At 41.8% G+C, this 12,534-nt stretch overlaps 1 pseudogene; it reads right to left on the reverse strand.

Moving 5' to 3' along the window:
- Positions 1–2,275: 2,275 nt before the first annotated feature.
- Positions 2,276–12,534, reverse strand: part of LOC136713281 (zinc finger protein 345-like) — a 61,720-nt pseudogene continuing 51,461 nt past the window's right edge.

Raw genomic sequence — 12,534 nt, forward strand, 5'->3', positions numbered from 1 at the left:
GTTTTGGGTCATTGTCATGCTGGAATACCCATCCACGACCCATTTTCAATGCCCTGGCTGAGGGAAGGAGGTTCTCACCCAAGATTTGACAGTACATGGCCCCGTCCATCGTCCCTTTGATACGGTGCAGTTATCCTGTCCCCTTAGCAGAAAACACCCCCAAAGCATAATGTTTCCACCTCCATGTTTGACGGTGGGGATGGTGTTCTTGGGGTCATTCCTCCTCCTCCAAACACAGCGAGTTGAGTTGATGCCAAAGAGCTCGATTTTGGTCTCATCTGACCACAACACTTTCACCTAGTTCTCCTCTGAATCATTCAGATGTTCACTGGCAAACTTCAGACGGGCCTGTACATGTGCTTTCTTGAGCAGCGGGACCTTGCGGGCGCTGCTGGATTTCAGTCCTTCACGGCGTAGTGTGTTACCAATTGTTTTCTTGGTGACTATGGTCCCAGCTGCCTTGAGATCATTAACAAGATCCTCCCGTGTAGTTCTGGGCTGATTCCTCACCGTTCTCATGATCATTGAAACTCCACGAGGTGAGATCTTGCATGGAGCCCCAGACCGAGGGAGACTGACAGTTATTTTGTGTTTCTTCCATTTGTGAATAATCGCACCAACTGTTGTCACCTTCTCACCAAGCTGCTTGACGATGGTCTTGTAGCCCATTCCAGCCTTGTGTAGGTCTACAATCTTGTCCCTGACATCCTTGGACAGCTCTTTGGTCTTGGCCATGGTGGAGAGTTTGGAATCTGATTGATTGATTGCTTCTGTGGACAGGTGTCTTTTATACAGGTAATGAGCTGAGATTAGGAGCACTCCCTTTAAGAGAGTGCTCCTAATCTCAGCTCGTTACCTGTATAAAAGACACCTGGGAGCCAGAAATCTTGCTGATTGATAGGGGATCAAATAATTATTTCCCTCATTAACATACAAATCAATTTATAACTTTTTTGAAATGCGTTTTTCTGGATTTTTTTGTTGTTATTCTGTCTCTCGCTGTTGAAATACACCTATCATTAAAAATATAGACTGATCATTTCTTTGTCAGTGGGCAAACTTACAAAATCAGCAGGGGATCAAATACTTTTTTCCCTCACTGTAGGAATATAGGGACGTCCCTGGAAAAGGCGACATCTGGATGGCAGCATATGTTGCTCCAAAATGTGTAGATATCTTTCTGCATTAATGGTGCCCTCACAGATGTGCAAGTTACCCAGCCATGGGCACTGACACACCCCCATACCATGACAGACAATGGCTTTTGGACCCGACGCTGATAACAGCTTGGATGGTGTTTTTCCTCTTTGGCCTGATGACAGATTTGTCCACAAAAACTATTTGAAATGTTGACTCGTCAGACCACAAAACACGATTCCACTGTGCTACTGTCCATCTCAGGTGAGACAGAGCCCAGAGAAGTCGGCAGCGCTTCTGGACAGTGTTGATGTATGGCTTCTGTAAAGCCTTAACTTGCATCTATTGATGCAGCGGTGAATGGTGTTGACTGACAAAGGTTTACCAAAGTATTCCCAAGCCAATGTCAGGATATCCATTACAGACTGTTTTTAAGACAGTGACGTATGAGGGATCGGAGATCACACGCATTCAGAAGTGGTTTTCGGCCTTGCCCTTTACGTACCGAGATTTGACCGGATTCCTTGAATCTTTTAATTATATTGTGCACTGTAGAAGGTGAAATGCCCAAAATCCTATCGAATTGTGTGTCCTATAAATAAATATCTTCCACTTAGCTTGCTTTAAAGATAACTTAGAAATTACTTCATTCTAACCAGATCTTTACTTTTTGTGCATAAAAACCAAAGTCAGAGCTAATTTGTATAATTTAAATTCACTTTTCCTCGCAACACTGCATGAAATTAAGGCATTGCAATGGACACACTGACCTGATTGAAGGCTGAGTTTCTTCCACAATGTCATTTTATTGTGTTCCACTTCTTGTGACATGACATCCACTTCATACATTTCACATCTCTGTAGTTTTCAGAAATACTGAGTATTTGGGACTCTCAAAGTGCTTTACAGCCATAATAATTTATAGTTAGAACCCACCAGTTTGTGCAGTGTGGACAAACGTGTGGATACATTTTCATTGTGATGATGTCACGCATGTTATACAGTGTCTCTAGAAGACAATGAATGTTAATGATTCACAAACCATGTAAGAAACCTTGGATGATGGTTAAAAACTTTAATAACAATAACAATAACAATAACATGTCAAGTTTCAGCAAAGCTCATCCCACAGTGGGCATTACAGTCTCTCAACTGGATGAATACGCTGGTGTCTGTTGAGATTGGATGCAATAGAAAATCTCTTCCCACACTGCACACAGCGGTACAGTTTCTCTCCTGTGTGAGTGCGCTTGTGTGTGTTGAGGCGATCTGCCAGAGAGAAACTCTTCCCACACTTGGCACAGCAGTATGGTCTCTCTCCTGTATGAATGCGCTTGTGTTGTTGAGGCTAGATGCGTCAGAGAAATTCTTCCCACATAGGGCACAGCAGTATGGTTTCTCACCTGTGTGAGTGCGCTGGTGTGTGTTGAGGTTTGCAGCCCGAGAGAAGCCTTTCCCACACTGGCCACAGTGGAATGGTCTCTCTCCTGTGTGAATTCGCTGGTGTGCTTTGAGGCTAGATGCCTCAGAGAAACTAATCCCACACTGGACACAGCAGTACGGCCTCTCTCCAGTGTGAACACGTTGGTGTTTGTTGTAGCTAGATGCATCAGAGAAACTAATCCCACACTGGGCACAGCAGTACGGTCTCTCTCCTGTGTGAACGCGCTGGTGTGTGTGTTGAGGTTAGATGCATCAGAGAAACTCTTTCCACACTGGGTACAGCAGTACGGTCTCTCTCCTATGTGAATGTTTCTGGTGTGTATTGAGGTGTGTTGCCTGAGAGAAGCGTTTCCCACAATGGGCACAGTGGAATGGTCTCTCTCCTGTGTGAATGCGCTGGTGTGTGTTGAGGTTAAATGCATTGGAGAAGCTCTTCCCACACTGGGCACAGTGGTATGGTCTCTCTCCTGTGTGAATGCGCTGGTGTGCGTTGAGGCAATCTGCCCGAGATAAGCTCTTCCCACACTGGACACAGTGGAAACGTTTTCTTCCTGTGGGAGTGCGGTGCTGTCTAATAAGCTCTGATGCCCCTGGGAAGCTCGTCTTACACTGTGGCTGGCGATAGGGATATTGTGATGATGGGCTCTCCACACTCACTGCACTGTCACTCCCCACACTGAGCCCTGTCCTCAAGACAGCTGACTCTAGGTCACACTGTGCAGCTACAGGGAGCTCTGGCCACAGGTCCCAGGCACTGTCTGTAATATTCTTGATTTTGATATTACTGAGTGCATCTCTGAAAGGAGTCTGTGTTCTCGGCTCCAATGTGTAAACAGACTCCAGTGTGTTGTCCTCTGTTTTGATGTGATCAGACAGCAGACTGGGTTCACACTGTGTTCTGGTAGAGCCTGGCTCAGCACCAGCTGCACTGGGTCCACACTCAGATCCCAGAGACTGGATCCTGCAGCGAACTGCAGTGTGGGTGTAGTCCAGGTCAGTGTCACTGTTTATTAATTTTGGCATGACCTTTAACCCTGCAGTGTCAGATGCAAGTGCCCCGAGTCCCTGTGTTGACCGCTCAGTGTGTGGCTCTGCCATGTGGCCAGACTCCTGTCCCCTGAGCTCCTCCTCACTCTGTCTAATCCTGGGCAGCTCTCTCAGCCCCTGGTTGTCTTCAGTAGCTGTTGGCTCTTTGTCCTGCCTCTGACTGGAGCCCCACCTCTGCTCCCCGTACTGCTGCTCAGTGGGAGCCCTTCCTCAGAGTCAGGGAGAGCGCTGGCCTCTACAGCTCCTGGGGGAGAGACGACACAGGAGAACAGCAGCTCTGAAAACTCACACAGTTATTGCAATTCTTATATCAGAACATTATTCAGAAGTCCTAATAAAGTGTCTAGTCAGCATATAAACTGGGAGAATGTTTGAAGAGCACAGACTGGCGCTCATATATAGAAAGCCTCATTATCGTGAAGGCTAAAGCTACAGTTATGGGCAAATTCTGATGTTGGTGTTTTTATCACAAAGTGATGATGACATTCCCGAGTGTGGGTGGGGATTTTACGCCACAGTAAGAAAATGGAATGTACATAAAATATAATTGGTATTAGAATTGATCCTTGAGGCACTCCACAAGTTATTGGAGCTCTGGACAATACATTGTCTCCAATTGAGACACAAAATTGTCTGTCAGTAAGATAGAAGGCAAACTAACTAAAAGCAGTGCCAGTGATACTAACAAAGTTTGTAAGGCGATCTAATATATTGGCATGATATGTGCAAGCAATACCTTGCACTTGTCCACATTGAATTTCATCTGCCAGGTTCCATCCCCCCTTGAATATTATCAAAATCCCTTTGAATAACCTGTGCTGCCAAGATTGTATCTGCTGAAACCACATATTTTAGTAGTATCTGTAAATTTGACAAGTTTGCTAACTATCCCAGAGTCCAGATCATGAATATAAATTAGAAAAAGCACAGGCTCTAATACTGATCCCTGTGGAACTCCACTAACAACCTCACTTCAGTTAGAAGTGACTCCTCTAATCGACACCCTCTGTTTCCTATACATCAACTAGTTCATCATCCATATACTTACATTACCCTGAATGCCTACAGCTTCCAATTGTAGTATCAAGCTTTCTGAAAATCTAAGTATATCATATGATATGCTTTCACATGATCTACAGCTGCAGTTGCATGTTCAAAAAACAATACATTAGTAAGACATGATCTGTCTCGTCTAAACCCATATTGACAATCTCCAAGAATATGGTTTTAAGATGCTCCTCTATTTTCTGTCATTTTTGTTTTTCAAAAAGTGTACAAGTAATATAGGTGAGACTGATTAGCCTGTAATTTCCTCACTATATTGTCCCCTTTCTTGTGGATAGGGGAGTGTCAGACAAATTAGCAAGTAGTAATATAGGGCATTGTTTCGAAGGGGGGGGCTGCGGGGGATTTGACCTTTGACCTGAACTTGAGTTGAACTCGGGGGGGGCCCTTCCTAGGGGGGGGGGGGCCTTCCTAGGGGGTGGGGGGGCCCTTCCTAGGGGGGTTAAGGGGGATTTGACCTTTTGACCTTGAACTTGAGTTGCACTCTGGGGTGTCCCTTCCTAGGGGGTGGGGGGCATTCCTATGGGGTGCGGGGTGCTTGTACCGCGTCACAGAATAATTACCATATTGATGGGTTCCAAAGGAATGTGCAGGGTGGTGGGGGTCTTCAACTGTTTTTCAAACCCTCCAACAGATTTGTCTTTAAGCCAGACTGATTCTTTAGTAAAATAGCTATTTTTCTCTATACATGTGAAGCTCCAAAAGAGCGCTATGTATACCCTTCAGATTCTTTAGAAAACATAGATATTTTTCCCTACGCTAGTGAAGCTCCAAAAGAGTTCTATTAAAGCCCTCCCGATTCTTTAGTAACAGAGATACTTCTACTTGAGCGAGATCCGCGAGGCTGTCTCTTCAACAGGGCCAAAGCGGTTACCTCTTTCAAATGGACAAGGGTTATGTCAGTCTGGAGCTTTTTGAGCAAGTGGGGGTGGGGACGAGCTGTCTACGTCTTTAGTAACCTCGGATCGGTGAAGAATTAGTATATTTGGGGGCGGAGTTGACAGGGCACTGAAGAAATAGCCTATCACATTAGAGTTTGGTCTGAAAAATTTAAATATTTGCGGGTGGAGCTAACAGGGTACTGGTGACAGGTGGGGTCTGTTTTCAATTTAAGAAGCGGCTCTGTTTACATTTGAGGCCATGGGCCCCCCGGGCCCCGGATAATGGAATGTAGCGAGAGATAACGATCTGTAGGAGCGGTGGGGGCTGTGGACAGCTTGAGAGACACAAGATGGACTGAACTTTAGAAAATCCTGAATATGAGCTAAATGAAAAATGTAATACAGAAAATGTAAATTAAAACTTTCAGTAATCGGCATAATCTCAGTAAATACTACACCAACCCAAGACCAATATTTTCTTGCATTTCAGAATATATATCAAACTTATTATTTAAAGAACAGATACAATGTAAAGATTGAATAAATATAATTATTAAGTTTTAAAGGTGTGTGTGTGTGTGTGTGTGTGTGTGTGTGTGTGTGTGTGTGTGTGTTCACAACAGCGTGCAATGTAAATTAAATGTAACGTTACTAAGTTAAGAAATCCTTAAATATAGAAGAGTTATAGAATATATATGTTATATAAGAAGCATAGACTATATATGTAGAAACTGGGACATTTCAATACAACTCAATAAAAGCAGCATTTGTAATAATATTAGTAATCAAACATCAAATTATTATGTAATATAAACCATTCACGTGTTAAGATTAAGTAAATACACTCAATACGATCTCAGCACATCCTCTGTGTGTGTGTGTGTGTGTGTGTGTGTGTGTGTGTGTGTGTGTGTGTGTGTGTGTGTGTGTGTGTGTGTGTGTGTGTGTGTGTGTGTGTGTGTGTGTGTGTGTGTGTGTGTGTTTACATATATACCGAGTGCAGGCTGGAACGCTTATCTCAAGGGCTCAGATTCTGATGAGAACGAGCTGTTATCTAGCCACTTGTATTTAAAAAAAAAAAAGTTTAACTTAACACAATAATGTGATAAAGAAACATACCCGAAACGATGTTGGAAACCTGTAACTATAAGGCTATCAAAATATAAGTTATTCTTAACCATTAGGCTGTATGAAGATATAAAAACATGATAACTATTTAATTAACGAATGATGGTTACCACAAAACATTTAGGAATCTGGTGGTACATACAGCCGCTATGTGTAAAAATAACACGTGTGGCAGTGGTGGGGGATGTTGTAACATCAATCACACGTAGAGAGAGACAGAGAGAGAGAGAGAGAGAGAGATAGAGAGAGAGAGAGAGAGCACTTAATAAGCCCCCTTGTCTAAATAGGTATTTTGGTTCTAAAATGTAATAAAATATAATAAGAGATGTATACAAACCTAGAAAAGACAACTTCATTTATTTCATTTTAAACGTGTGTATTTAATGTTGATGTCACAATGTTTAGGCTTGACTGTTTATATAAATATATACTTTACACAGTTTTAAACACGTAGGGATGGATATATATATATATATATATATATATATATATATATTAAAATAAATGGAAAGACCTACAGAAAACTTTATTAAACATATGTCAACAACAAGCGTTGTACATGATATACAACATACGATAGATACGTGTAATTTACAGAACATTTAAAGATATTAAGGTTAAATAAATCTAATAAGCCCGATATTTTCATGAACAAACTTAGATTACTTATCCTCGAGCGCCTCGAGACATTTTTTTCAAGCTCGTGAACGGAAAGTTTGCGGGGATTGCGGTGGTCAGCGCGGTGTTTAAGTGCGGGTGGCGGCGGAGATTCAGTCCATTTGGTCACCACGCTGCCTGCACGGACCAGAACACACAGAGACATCAGGATGCCCGGCCACCACCATGCGGAGCGGACACTACACTTCTCAAACTTTGATGGTAAGTATAATTCAATTAATCAAGAAATATAATTGCGAAGTGTTTAGATATCCGTACACTAGTTCAGAAAGATTAAAAACATGCTACATTTACATACGTATTTAAGAAATCTAATATTTGAAATGTTTTAAATATATTTGTATTTAAACGTTTAAATTCTGTTTATAGGAAATGCTGATTTTCAAACGTCTCAAGAGCCTTTTACACTAGGTACTATTATTTATTGATATATTTTTTAATATTTATAAATAATAGGCACAGCGCGATGTTTCTAACAAGCACCCGTGTATCTGCAGGATTTCCGAGCGCCCCATACAATGTGCTCGATTTCTACACGAGCGAATCCATGAACACGGGTAAGACTCATTTAATAATGTATCGACCGTATTAATTATACGCGTTATGAACGTATGTACATTTTATTTTCATATAACCATATTTACTTTCAGATTTGTTCCCGACATTAGATGACAAGCGACCCAGCACGTCAAACGCTGAGCCGCGTAGGTTATACTTTCCATTTCATACATGTAATAAATATCTCGCCAGGATGTGTGATGTTAAATTATGGATCTATACGGGGTGGATTTTTATATTATTTTGTGTTTTTATCAGAGGATCTATCCAGACGGAAAATAACGCGTTCCGAGGGTGAGTGAGACCTTTATTCCGTCACTCCGAGAGATGGAGCCGTGGTTATATTGCACACAGTGCGCACAATGGCTCTATTGTCTGGCGCTGTCCGGCGTGCTGTGCTGAGCGCCTGCGCCGAGCCATCTGAGCAGAATGATGCGCACGCAGTCTGACCCCCGAGGCATGCTGGGATCTGTAGTGTTTAAAGGATTGTAGTAGTCTACGTTTGAAAGTGAAAGTAACCTGGCTGCAGCGCCCAGACTAACCTAGGTTATTAACTTATGTTTATACATGTCTCCGTTTTAAGACACCGAAAGTGATGATGATGAGCTTGAATCAGGAACGCCAGATCTAAGAAGACGTCTGCATTTAAACGGTCTGTTTGCATCGTTTATACGTTTTTACAACCGAGTATTTAAAACTATTATATATGAAACGATAATATTGTCCGGGTTCTTGTCATTTACAATGTACTTACTTAGACCGTTATTATTAATGTTTTCGTAGCACACGCTTTATTGAGACAATTATTAAAGTTGTCTATTATTGTAATACAACATTCTAGATGTAGTTATTCTTTTAAACATTTTTATATATATTTTTATTATGAATGGTCTATAATAATCTGAGCACTATTGTATTAATAAGAGTAAGAATAGTTCATTTAAAAGCTATAGGTTTACATAAATCGAATTATGATAATAATGTATCATTTGTTTAAGGATGTTATTTATGTTATTATTATTATTGTTATGTATTTATTTTTTTATTATTATTATTTATTTATTTTTAAATTATTATTATAATTTTTTTTATTATTATTTTTTTTTTTGTGTTACCGTCTGTGATTAAACATATCCATTCTCATGTGTTTCAGGTTCATCGGAGTCTATTTCAGACAGTTCATTACTGCGGCTGATTACGCAGCAAGGTAGCCCCAGTTATTCACCAACAACACCCCGAGAAACCGCCCGGTGTCTCCGCAAGTTGGGAGCCAGGACTCCCCGACGCATATCCAAACACCGCCTGGACCGCCTGCATCACCAGTCAGCGTCGTATCGAGTGAAGAAGAAGAAGATCTAACTACAACCTTGCGGGAGACTATCAATCTACAGGTTGAGTTGGCATCTACGGACCTGCGTGAGTTGCTACATATAGTGTTGAATAACCAAAGACAGGTAATTGAGGGTCAAACAATCTTAATTAATGCCTTAGCAAGCTATATAAACCGGATTGGGGATTGAACATGTCTGAAAGTAATAAAAGGACCAATGATGCAGACATTCACGAGCAGGAGTCCAAAAGATCTAGAGAGAATGATCCTGACACGAACAATCCTGAGACCATAGCAAATGTACCGATTACCCCCGAGCTATTAGAAATGGAGCCTGAAATAAACAACCGACCGGCACCTGCTATAGACTTGTATCCCTCTGTAAATTCTGACTTGTTACAAATGGTTGATTCCTTAGAACACCTACCCCTTCCGAACGCAAACAATTAAAAAAAACAACACCAACTTATTACTAGTCCTGCTCCAACAGAAAACGTTCCTGAGTATGCATCTAACCATGTTGTAAATGACAATTGTGTTGACACTTTTGAAGGTATTCAGCATGCTTTAAACAATGTACAACAAAGGGGTTGTGGCGGAGGTCAGAACAGTGAAGCTGCAGGTGTTGACAATGGGTTTAGTCGAGAGCTTAGCGCTGTTCAAAATATCAACAAAGAGGCTGAAGATGTTCGGGGTAGTAACCATAGATCAAATGCTGGTGGTGGTGGGGATTGCCATAATATCGATGCTGATAATAATGATGGGGGTGTAGAGCACGTAGACAGACCAAACTTCGGTAATTTTGAAATTGTTCACAGATTTAGCTTTGCAGAATTATTCAACAGCGACAATTATGCCGAGATATTTGTCACAATGCATGATATTATACAAAATATGCTTGATCGAATTACCAAACGTGTTAGACCCCAGGATGTGGTGCAGTTGGAGCTGAGAGCGGATTCATTATTTAGCAGTGTTTTTACCATAATGAGAGGTGATGAGTTAAATGTTGAGGCTTTTCTATCTAAAATTGAAAACCTGCTTCAGAGTCAAGCCTCCATCCTGGCCGATGAAAGTCTGGTCTTGGTCATTAATGTTGTTCGTAACCCTGAGGGTGGTGTTCGTAGGAGATTGTCAAGTTGTCTCAAGACTGAAATAATTCATAAGAAACTCGGGCAAACAGTGAATGAGGGTAATACAAATAACAAAACATGCTTTGCGTATAGTATAGTACGCCTGCCCAAACCTAATATAGTTGCAGAGCAGGTTTTGCATGATGCTTTGCAAATGCATCAGGCAGCGGGTCTATCGGAACAGGAGATGGTGACTTTCTTAGATATCCACAAATTTGAGGAGGTGGCGGGTGTTAAGATCGTAGTCTGGTACCGTTGTGAGATAAATGATGTATTTGATACATTTCAAACTCACTCAGAATTTAACCCCCACACATTGTTTCTTTTCCTTCACGAAAATCATTACTATGGTATTAGAAATTTGAAGGCTTTTCTGGGTTGTTCGTACGTCTGTGATTTTTGCTACAAGGGTTTTAACGATAGGAAGAACCATCAATGTGCCGGGTACTGTAATGTGTGTTACCATCCGCAATGTCGAAAGGGTGAAGCTCCCACAGTGCGGTGTAAGGATTGTTTAAGGATCTGTCGGTCTGCTTTCTGTTTTTCCGAACACAAAATACATAGAGGGGGTACAGGTCAAAGCATCTGCCCTTGCGATAAAACAAAATTCTGTCTCCAGTGTTACAGACAGTACACCTATAAAGAGGATAAACCCCACAGGTGTGCCGCTCTGAGGTGTCATCTCTGTAACGCCGACTTAACACCCGTGACCGAACACCAATGTTTCATACAGTCTGTTAAACCGGCACCCCTACATAACAAGTATTACTTTTATGACTTTGAGTGTAGGCAGGAAGGAGGCGTTCATATAGCGAATTATATTCACTGTATAGACATGTTGGATCGCGAGTGGGCTGCGGCCGGTGAGTCATGTGTTGAGGGTTTCTTTCAAAAATACCGCTGTCCAAAGTATCGAGATTACACATTCATAGCTCATAATGCTAGGGGGTATGACTCTTATATATTTATGAAATATTTGGAGGAAAGCGGTGTAACCCCCGACATCATAGCGCAGGGGTGTAAAATAATGTGTTTCACAGACCATGATTTCAACCAGCGTTACATAGACTTGCTCAACTTCTTACCCATGAAACTGAGCGCTTTACCTAAAGCGTTGGGGTTTGAAACGCGAGAAAAGGGCTGGTTCTGCCACTTTTTTAACACGGTCGAAACACAGAATTATAGAGGCGTCTACCCGGCACCCAGTTATTATGGGGTTGAATCCATGATGACTCGGGAAAGGCAGGACTTCTTCAACTGGTATGACACGGTTAAGGATGGCATTTTTGATTTCAGAAAGGACATGGCCGCCTATTGTAGAAATGATGTGTTGATCCTTAAAGAATCATGTGTTAGGTTCAGGCATGAAGTCATTAAGACAGCGGGTCTTGACCCTTTACAGTGTACGACAATAGCTTCTCTCTGTATGAAAGTGTTTCGAGCCAATTTCTTGCAGAAAAACACCATCGCCATTACAACGCTGGACAATTACAGATCCCGACAAAAGAGTTTTTCTACGGCCTCCATCCAATGGTTGGAATATATGTCTGACAATCATAACATCTTGATCAGACACGCTTTGAATTATGGCGAGGTTAGAATGAGTCCCTACTTTCTGGATGGTTTTTCAGAGGAAAATGGGGTTCGTACGGCTTATGAGTTTGCCGGTTGTATTTACCACGGTTGTCCTCGGTGCTTTGACGCAAACACTTTTAATCCTGTCACTCATCAAATCTGTGGAGATATGCACTTTGATTTCTTACAAAGAATCGAGACTCTAAAAAACACCTATGGTTTAACTGTGAAAGTGATGTGGGAACATGAGTGGACAGCTATGAAAAAACAGGACGGTAGTGTACGAACATTTATGAAAACCTTTGATTTTCCTGAACGTCTCGAACCGAGAGACGCTTTGTTCGGAGGACGCACTAACGCAATCTGTTTACATTACGAGGTGAAGGCTGAGGAGAGAATAGATGACTATGATTTCACTAGCCTGTATCCCTTTGTCAACAAGACAAAAATTTACCCCGTAGGACACCCCACCATAATTTATCGCGACTTTCTCGATCTCCAGCAATACTTTGGCTTAATCAAGGTCACGATGTATCCACCCAGGGGGCTTTTCTTGCCA

The sequence above is a fragment of the Amia ocellicauda genome, chromosome 2 (assembly GCF_036373705.1).
Source record: "Amia ocellicauda isolate fAmiCal2 chromosome 2, fAmiCal2.hap1, whole genome shotgun sequence".
Taxonomy (NCBI): Eukaryota; Metazoa; Chordata; class Actinopteri; order Amiiformes; family Amiidae; genus Amia; species Amia ocellicauda.